The sequence below is a fragment of the Sander lucioperca genome, chromosome 3, assembly GCF_008315115.2.
Source record: "Sander lucioperca isolate FBNREF2018 chromosome 3, SLUC_FBN_1.2, whole genome shotgun sequence".
NCBI classification, from domain to species: domain Eukaryota; kingdom Metazoa; phylum Chordata; class Actinopteri; order Perciformes; family Percidae; genus Sander; species Sander lucioperca.
Window position 1 is genome coordinate 5,264,885 of NC_050175.1, and position 10,669 is coordinate 5,275,553.

The 10,669-nt window shown below is 46.0% G+C and overlaps 1 long non-coding RNA gene across 1 annotated transcript in view; it reads left to right on the top strand.

Annotated features, from left to right (window-relative positions):
• Positions 1–390: 390 nt before the first annotated feature.
• The window catches only part of LOC118494680, an 18,197-nt gene continuing 7,918 nt past the window's right edge, over positions 391–10,669 (top strand). The window contains exons 1-2 of the long non-coding RNA XR_004896805.1: positions 391–401; positions 9,367–9,555. This is a non-coding gene — a long non-coding RNA (uncharacterized LOC118494680). The remainder of the gene's footprint in view (positions 402–9,366; positions 9,556–10,669) is intronic.

The window sequence follows — 10,669 nt, forward strand, 5'->3', positions numbered from 1 at the left end:
TACTCTGTGTCTTTAGCTGCATGCTACCAGCCGGTAAGCTAATATTGACCTGTGTCTTTAGCTGCATGCTACCAGCCGGTAAGCTAACATTGACCTGTGTCTTTAGCTGCATGCTACCAGCCGGTAAGCTAACATTGACCTGTGTCTTTAGCTGCATGCTACCAGCCAGTAAGCTACGCCGTATCTGTTTTTTTTTTCTTCAGACGTGCGCAAGTAGGCGTGGGTGCTGCTTCTGATTTCGATATTAGAAATCGTGTCACCCCTAGTGCTTTACCACCACCTTTCAGACTGAAGTAGGACCGGACCTTATTTGCTCTTGGAAGAAAACAAGATGAGCTGCAATCGGATTTGTGTTCTGGCCAATGGAGACGCATGTAGTCTGTGGCTAGGTGTAAATGAAAGTGAAATTGACAATTTAAATTACGAGTTTAAACAGGGCCCTGTAGTTATAGTTTGACAGTTGAGGCAACTAAAAGTACTTGGTTGCTATCAGCTGCTAAGCTACGCTATGTCTGTTGTTTTTTTCTTCGGATGTAGGCAAGTAAGCTGGGCTGGAGAAGGGGAACATACTGTGGGAATTGCAGTCAATCATTTTGATTGATTTTTAAAAAAATATAATCAAAATCGTGACACGCCTAGATCACAGCCTACAAAAGGTGGATTATTGCCGAGACGGTGCAGCTTTAAAGCAACAATAAAGATTATTTTGTACCTTAAAATAATGTTTCCAAAATCGTTTCAGTGGTTCATCAACTCGTAACAGGGTGAACGGCACTTCTGCATTCGCTTTGCGGCCCTCTATCAGCTATAACCGCACTATGCAAGGTTGCCAGATCGGGTAGCGGATCTGTAGTTTCAATGACAGCGGTAATGGACAATTCCGCTTCCAACCTGTAGGGGGACCGAAGAGCAAAAGTGCTTTGGTGTTGCTTTAAGCTCGTATGTCTCCAGGACGCGTCCCCGCCGCTCTGTGATGACTTCATCCAGGTCTCCTTTTCGCCTCCGCTCGGTGTGGAGCAGAAGGAGGTGATGGAGCCCTCGGGGACCGGACTGAGCTGACCACAGACCAATTATTAGTGTCAGAGTCGAGGCAGGATCGATGTGGCTCCAACAAAAAACAACTCCCACCAGCCGCCCAGAGGATTCCTCAGATCAATGGCAATAACCGCTCCCCCCTCTTTTTCTTCTCCTCTCCATGAGCTCAATAAAGAGGAGGCTAACACTCTGTCTCTCTCAGCAGTGATTAGGCTCACAGAAGGAGAACAGTGATGTATCTATCATATTTACTCTGGGTGGTTATTGTCCTGTCTGTGTTGTATTGACTGCTGGGTCTCGGGAGACTCTGGGTTGTCCATTGATAACCATAATCCAGGCCTGGAATTGATGAAAGCCACAAAGAAAGAAAAGACTGCCCAGCAAAATTAAACGACCAGAACAAAGGTGATGGATTCATCAACGTTAACACGGAATAAACTATCCAAGGTAAATATCTAATTACAGTCACGGTCCCTGGAATATTAAACATAATGTAAAGTTCACTGTGTTCACTAATTTGAAAAGTAGATATATAACCTGTCAGGTTATCAGCAGTAGGGTTGGGTATTGGGGTTTTTTTTTCTCCTCCATACCTGCATTAAAACGTTACAATGCCAAATATTCTCCTGACTTTTCGCGACCCAGAATATCGCCTGTATTTAGAACAATTCAAACGGTGTATGGTGGGACACTTAAGTGGCAGATTTTTGCCATTTTATTTTGCTAATTTAATGGTCTGCCTTGGAAGAAAGAATGAAATGTGTTTTTGGATGAGTTACGTTGATTGTTCTACGTTGTTCTCCGTTAGGGTAAGAAGAGAAACTTGAATTCAAAAAGGTGTACAGTTGTATTTTTCTGTTATTAAGGAAATATGTGTAAGTATATTTCTTTTCGTGACAGTTTGTGAGTTTATTTTGTGTATTTAATAGACTAAAATAACTTAGAGAGCTGGTGGCTGCTCGAACACATCTCACAGCTTACGGAGGAGGAAGGGGGGGCAGGGGTAATCGCCTCAGCAGCTGCCACCGGTTGCTGGGCTGACTGTGGCCGGTTACATTTGTTTTAAACATATCGTCCAACCCGGTCCCTACCTAGCACACCCTGCGGCCCCCCCACCATTGGCAGACTACTTTTCTGGGCGGAGAGTGAAGGGCAGCTCCTCCGAAGATGGATACGCTAACTATAGAGCTAGCTAGCTAGCTAGCTTATCCGTCTCAGGAGCCAGCACTTATGCTGTTCACCAGTCGGCTTTTCGGCTCATTTTATAAGATAAGATCAGATATACTTTATTGTCCCCGAAGGGAAATGTGTTTTGGACTCTGTCCGTTCCGCAGCTTTACAAAGTGAAGGAATTAATTTGAAAATTTGAGTGACCGGTGACCGGTCTGGCCAAAAGGCCAAAATAAATCTGACTCCACTTAAATCACTACACCTCACACCCTCAATTCTTAAGTGTTCGTTGACTGGTAGATCAGAAATAATACTCAGGATTCGTTCAGTTAAAATTATAAACTTTAGTGAAGAATGATATTGCAATTACAATAACGTGTAGGCCTACACGGATCAGATATAACAGCATAAGTCTATCTCTCCTAACAAACTGACGATTTCCCAAGTATCTGATCTCGTCCAGTTTTCTGTCTTTTTATCCATTTCTGTCTCATCTTCTGGTGGTGCTCTCATCAGTTTGGATACAGTCCAGATCTTCTCGGCTCCAGCCGGCTCCTACGATGTAGCCCAATGTATGAAAACGTTACCTTGGCTAGGCTCCCATTCTACTTTTAGAGACTCTAGGAACCACAAGTAGCTCTGAGTTCTGGGAGCGCAGTGCTCTAGTGGGACAATAAGGTACTAAGAGCTCTTCTATGTATGATGGTGCTTGACCATTTAGTGCTTTGTAGGTCAGGAGAAGGATTTTGAATTCAATCCTGGATTTTATGTGACCAGTGTAGCATTACAACATGGTGGATTAAGCAAGTTAGTACAGTAACGAGCCAGCTATGCCCATGGATATACTATAAGAAGGCTGTCCCAGAAAAACCATGCATGTTTTGTGATAAACGGTATATTCACCATTGTTTCAGCTGTTTTTCTGCCACCACAATGAATGCACAACTGCAGTGACGTAACTGTGTCATCCACTTCATATTGGTCTATAAGAGACACTCAGTAGTTTCTTTTTAATGTACAGTACAGTGTGACACATTGCATTGTGGGATTGCTGGCAGAAAGTAGTGAGCATGCTCTGGAGCAAGTGCTGTATAGTAGTAGTAAATAACTTTATTGTCCCCGTGGGGCAGTTGGGTTTGCGGCACAGTCGCAAGGCACTTCATGACAAGACATCAGACATAATGACACAAACAAATAGTCCATACATCAGACACCGACAGACACAACATGAAGAACATACATCACACACTACAATACACTATACACCCTTGGGTACGACCAGGCCAGCTGGACATCTGGCTTATTTTGACTGATTTAAGGCTTTTATGGCTTGTGGTACCAAAGAGAATTTGGATCTGTTCTTGGTCAGAAGGGCTGGGCAGAAACGACGTCTAGATGGCAAGTAGGGCTCAGTTTAAATAAAGAAGAAAACTTTTCCCATGAAAAATTAAACTGAGAAAAACAACCTCTTCCTCTCATTAGGTGAAAATATTCCTCAGTCGACTCTTCAGAGTTAATTTGATCAATGTGTGTGTTATTTTTCAAATGTTAACATCTGACATCTACGTTTTAATGAACTCCTTTACTTAATGACAGAAACCGACAGCAGGGTTGTGCTCCTGGTTGGATGATTTGGGTTTTACTTTTAATTGAGTGCATGTCATCTAGAAACGCTGAGCTAATTAGTTTACTGCCAGGAGGGTCAGTACATCTGTACGGCTCGGATTCTGTGTGCTCGCTTCATAACATTCGTTATGTGGTGTGGTGTATCGTTACTTCACTAACCAAATTAAATAAATGCAAAGAGTTCTGATTCTCTGGAGTCTGGACTGTGAATTTAAATTTTTAAAGGCTTTACCAAAACCTCACCAAAATAGTTTTAGCTGCGTGAAATTCATAATTTTTTTTTTTAGCTACATGAATTTTAATTCCACATACATATGATGGAGAGTTTGATACCAAAGACGGTGCCCGTTCATTCCAATTACAAATGCTAACACAGTACATACACCCCAATCAAGTTTTTAGGGGTCCAAACCCGAGGGGGCTGGGGGCCGCGTTTGCAAGGCAACGGCCAACGCGGCTCCCAGTACCAGCGGTGCTGGGAGCCGCCTATCCAACCACCCCTTAATTGAAATTATGTCATTCAAAACCGGAACAAACAATGGCTAAAAAGTACATAAACTGTAAATTGTTAAAACATAAAATACAGATACATAGATAACTAGAAGATAATGTAGAGTGGTACACGGCAGGAGAAAATAGGACCTAAACGCAGAGAGCAGGCAGGCAGGCAGGGGAAGGATCAATCTGAGAATTTATTAACAAAAAGCGGCAGTACAAGGACTGGAAAAACTCTAAGGGAAAACTCACAAAAGCAGGGCAACGGACACACACAGACACAAAACAATCCAACAAGAGGCAAAGGGAACACAGAGGTTAAATACACGAGGTAATGAACAAATGAGGGGCAGGTGATACGACAGGTGAAACACATATGGATGTGGTAGCCGTTTCTCAGGCTCCCTCTCCGGAATCGAACCCTGATTCCCCGTTACCCGTGGTCACCATGGTAGGCACAGAAAGTACCATCGAAAGTTGATAGGGCAGACATTCGAATGAGACGTCGCCGCCACGAGGGCCAGCGATCGGCTCGAGGTTATCTAGAGTCACCAAAGCGGCCGGAGAGGCACCCCGCATGGGTTTTGGGTCTGATAAATGCACGCATCCCCGGAGGTCAGCGCTCGTTGGCATGTATTAGCTCTAGAATTGCCACAGTTATCCAAGTAACGTTAGAGCGATCAAAGGAACCATAACTGATTTAATGAGCCATTCGCAGTTTCACTGTACCGGCCGTGTGTACTTAGACTTGCATGGCTTAATCTTTGAGACAAGCATATGCTACTGGCAGGATCAACCAGGTAGCCCTGGGGACGAGGCGTCCGTCCCGGCCGGAGCCGGGGAGGTGGGCGCCGCGCACTGGGACAGGGGTTCGCCGGGCGCCGACCGCCTGTAAGGCGGCGGCCGGCCCCTAAGCTGTTGCATCTGGGGTGAGCCAATCGATGCGGCAGGGTTTGAGAAACATCGTGTTTGCCGGAGGCACCGCTGCGAGGGTGCGGGCGGGTCTCCACGGGCTGGGAACCGTGACGCCGCAGCGGGCTCCGGTGTGGGACTGCTGGGACAGACGGGGCGTCTCGATCTCGCTTCAAATCGGGCGATTTAGGCAGGGTAATCAAAGGAGGGAAACACAGAGAGTAAAACTAGACATGACAAGACAGAAAACAGACTATCAAAATAAAACAGGAAACAGAACCTAAACAGGGAAATACACAACAAAATATACACAGACCACAATACACAACCAAGGATAAATTTACAAGACAGGGAACAGAAAAATACTGAATAAATATACAAAAACAGGAAACATACAGAAATCATAATACAAGCAACCATAACAGTAGAGACTTTAAAATGGGTGTAATGTGTGCTCTCTTTCTGGTCTTCGTCAGCACCTGTGCAGCTGAGTTTTGTAATAATTGTAATTATTACACAGACATCACAATAGTCTATCCTACAGGTAATAAAAGCATGCGTCAATGTCTCTGTGTTGGCTGGAGAGAGAAATTGACGCACTCTGGCAATGTTCTTCAAATGATAAAAGGCTGTTTTTGTAATATTTCTGATGTGTGGCTCAAGGCTGAGATCTGAATCAAATATGATCCCTAGGTTTTTGACTTGTTGGCTGGGTTGAAGTGCCATTATTTGCAGTTTTGCATCCATTTTCTCTCTCTGAGCTTCAGGACCAATAATTAAGACGTCGGTTTTGTCCTGGTTGAGCTGGAGGAACACCACGGATGACGAGAGATTCATCTTGGAGGTGGAAAAACATCCCTTTTATCAGGACAACGCCAGAAAAGAGAAGGCATGGCGTGTAACTGTAGGAGTGCTTGGAGTTAGAGCCCTGCGCGGGACTGTTTTCTTCATCCCGCTCCCGCCCGCTCCTGGCGAATTTCTGACCATTACCGCCCGCACCCGCAACGTGTGTGTTACACTCCCGCCCGCTCCCGCAATGTGTACGTCCACTCCCGCCCGCACCCGCAAAACTCTGAGAATTTATACCCGCACAATAATAGAGATGCATTGATGTTGTGTCTTCTCCCGTCCAGCATGAGAAAACACGTCATTTTATAGGTTAATAGGGAGAAGATGAAGGCAAAGAAGGCAGGTGCTTGGTACTGTTAGATGGGGAGGAAGGAGCAGAAGGAGAGGGAGAGAGGGGGAGGAAGGAGCAGAGGATGAGGGAGAGAGGGGGAGGAAGGAGCCGAGGATGAGGGAGAGAGGGGGAGGAAGGAGCCGAGGATGAGGATGAGGGAGAGAGGAGAGGGAGAGAGGGGGAGGAAGGAGCCGAGGATGAGGGAGAGAGGAGAGGGAGAGAGGGGGAGGAAGGAGCCGAGGATGAGGATGAGGGAGAGAGGAGAGGGAGAGAGGGGGAGGAAGGAGCCGAGGATGAGGGAGAGAGGAGAGGGAGAGAGGGGGAGGAAGGAGCCGAGGATGAGGATGAGGGAGAGAGGAGAGGGAGAGAGGGGGAGGAAGGAGCCGAGGATGAGGGAGAGAGGAGAGGGAGAGAGGGGGAGGAAGGAGCCGAGGATGAGGGAGAGAGGAGAGGGAGAGAGGGGGAGGAAGGAGCCGAGGATGAGGATGAGGGAGAGAGGAGAGGGAGAGAGGGGGAGGAAGGAGCCGAGGATGAGGGAGAGAGGAGAGGGAGAGAGGGGGAGGAAGGAGCCGAGGATGAGGGAGAGAGGAGAGGGAGAGAGGGGGAGGAAGGAGCCGAGGATGAGGAGAGGAGAGGGAGAGAGGGGGAGGAAGGAGCCGAGGATGAGGGAGAGAGGAGAGGGAGAGAGGGGGAGGAAGGAGCGAGGAGAGGGAGAGAGGGGGAGGAAGGAGCGAGGATGAGGGAGAGAGGAGAGGGAGAGAGGGGGAGGAAGGAGCCGAGGATGAGGAGAGGGAGAGAGGAGAGGGAGAGAGGGGGAGGAAGGAGCCGAGGATGAGGGAGAGAGGAGAGGGAGAGAGGGGGAGGAAGGAGCCGAGGATGAGGGAGAGAGGAGAGGGAGAGAGGGGGAGGAAGGAGCCGAGGATGAGGATGAGGGAGAGAGGAGAGGGAGAGAGGGGGAGGAAGGAGCCGAGGATGAGGGAGAGAGGAGAGGGAGAGAGGGGGAGGAAGGAGCCGAGGATGAGGGAGAGAGGAGAGGGAGAGAGGGGGAGGAAGGAGCCGAGGATGAGGGAGAGAGGAGAGGGAGAGAGGAGCCTTGGCTCGGAGCTCCCCCGTCCTGGGAGGCTCAGACACGCTGGTGTCTGCTCATAGATGGCCTATACAGTATATACTCAGTCAGTATATATGTATATCTATGGTTTCTGCTGGCGTGGGGGGGTTCCAGGCTACATCCCGATCCCGCAGTGTTTTTTTTAAGCCGCCCGCGCCCGCGAGATTTGCGTTGGGTCCCGCGGGACCCAATCCCAATGCAGCCCTCTACCTGGAGTGGAAGGTACTGTAGATACTAGCTTAACACCTGATTGTTCTGCAAAGTACTTCGTAAGAGTAGTAGAGACAATAACATCTGTGAGCTCTGTGACGCTCTGCTCCCGGTGTGGCATGGCACGTGGCGAAGGACGGAACAAAACCGGAGCTCAGCACTGACGTGCCCAGTAGAAAATGGGGGTTATGCCTTGAGAATGGTTTCGTGAATCCATAAATTAACCGTTAACGAAACTTTTTTGTTTTCACCCTGATGGTTCATGTTGTTCCTGTCTACCAACAGCTTCCAGCAGTACGTGATTAGGGCAACAAAAGGCTTTTTATTGAATAGACAGGAGATTACACAACACACCCACCCCTGACATTCACACGCTGACTGTTGCACACCGCACCACAGGAACATCACACTGCTGCCTGCACATGAATACAATAGATGGAGCTGCATGGGGACTGAACTGCCTACAATGACACAGTAGTTCAACATAGCAGGACACCAATATGCACAATGTACTGTATAAAAACTCAACACCTAAACAAATGTACCATCCCTCTCGCTCCCACTGCCTTTCTCTTTATACATCCATGGCCTTTCCCCTGTCCCGTGCACGAACACCAATGCAATTGTGTTTGGTTTGTTACCCATTTACAGAGTAGGGCTGTCTATGAAGTTTATGAGTTCATGAGTTTTTTTCAGTGCACACAGAACGGACAGCTAGCGGCCGCAAGGAGAAATTTGCTTAATTTGACATGGGTGTTAATTGCGCATCAGAAAAATGAGTGGCGTTAAAAGCAAGGGGGTAAGCCTCTCCTCGGACCGCGAACCTCCTATGGCGCCATTTTAATGCTACAAAGCCATCACCCCCCGTTAGCATCCCATTGACTGCCATTCATTTTGACGTCACTTTGACAGAGAATAACTTTACATCTGAAGAGTTTAAAGACTCTATTTGTCCGTTGTTTATTTCTAAAGAAACACAACAATGTATTAAAGGCTCCATTACCTTGTACCTCACGTTATGGCTCCGTAGCAGACGTTTTTATAAAAATAGGCTAACGATTGGGTCATAACCACGAGACTTACTGTCTCATAGTAGAGGAATTACCGTATAGTACAGGAGAAGCTCTCAGGCAGTTTGGACTTCCATTAGCTGTTTAAGGTTAATTACTAATGTTAACTATCATTTTAGTGATCAATAATTAGCCTGTGTCTATGTTATCTCCTTACATATACCTACGCTCTCCGTCTCTGCTAGATTGGGAATGATTGAGATTTCTCTTGGCACAGCTACCAGAAGACTTCCAACTTTCAGACAGGTTGCTCACGTCACATCTACGTCTTCAAGCTCAGTTGGAGGCTGCTCAGTAACGCTCAGCCATCACCGGGAAAGTGACTTCTAATATCCTTCACTGGTCTCCGTCCAGATCTGTTGATCCATTCTTATATACAGTCTATGGTTAAAAGGGGTGCCATGTCATTTTTCCAACGCTCCATTGTTCTGACCTCTCAATAATGCGAAAAATTCCCGTTGGTCCTACAGCCCACTAGTCCGACGTACCTTTGTTTCGAAAAAAATAAACCCTCTGCTCCGACATCCCATTGTTCCGACCATATACGAACAATGGTTAAGCGTTATTATGGAACACACTCAACTTCGAGGCAAGGCCTGCCTTTCAATAGCATTCACTCACTACTATTGGCCAGGCGTCCATGCTTACGCAAGGTAACGTAACCCCATTTGTACAGGTCCTATCCCCTGACCAATTGGCTATCCTAACCCTCAACCACTCGAGGCCAATGCCTAACCCCTAATAATTAAGTGTATTAAAATACCCCCACATCATCACATACCCTTCACCATACCCCCACATCATCACATACCCTTCACCATACCCCACATCATCACATACCCTTCACCATACCTAGAGATTGGCATGGGGTACTTTCATAAAAACATCTCTCTATGCAAATCAAACCAGCTATTAGGCTAACTGAAATAAAACCATGTCAATCTCTAGGTATGGTGAAGGGTATGTGATGATGTGGGGCTATTTTAATTCCAAAGGCCAAGGGACCTTTATCAGGATGCATAGTATCCTGGATCCATGAAATAACTGGTCTTTCAAAATGAAAGTCTGCCTGCCTCTATGGGAATTTAACATAGGGGTGTACTCACTTTTGTTGCCAGCGGTTTAGACATTAATGGCTGTGTGTTGAGTTATTTTGAGGGGACAGCACATTTACACTGTTATACAAGCTGTACATTTCATACTTTACATTGGAGCAAAGTGTAATTTCTTCAGTGTTGTCCCATTAAAAGATATAATGAAATATTTACTAAAATGTGAGGGGTGTACTCACTTTTGTGAGATACTGTATATATATATATATATATATATATATATATATATATATATATATATATATATATATATATATAGGCTTTTTTGTAGCTGGATTTATCTTTTGTTTCGTCTAAATATGAATGTGGATACAGTTAGTGATAGTAAGATGCTTGGCTCTAACGTTTCCTCTCTGCTTTATAACTGGGAATTTATTTCATATCAAGGGCGGAGTCTGTGATTATAGAGAAAGATGTTAATATTTGAACTCAACTCCCAAACAAATACACCGTCTCTCTCGCTCCATGGCCTTCCCCTCTTCTTTGCATGAGCACCGACAGAATAGTACTGTTTTGTTCGTTTTAGAGTCATCTTTCTGATGTCAACATGTTAAATGTAAACTAATCTGGCCCAATTGGCTATCCTAACCTTAAAGGGTTTTTTTCAACCTGGACCCTATTTTCCTATGTTTTTTGTGTCTAATTGACTGATGGGAACAACCACATTATGGAAAGGATCCCTTCAGCAATAGACCTTTAAAACCTCTTTGAGACCTTTCTGTTTAACCAGAAACAGCTCTGAAGTCGCTAG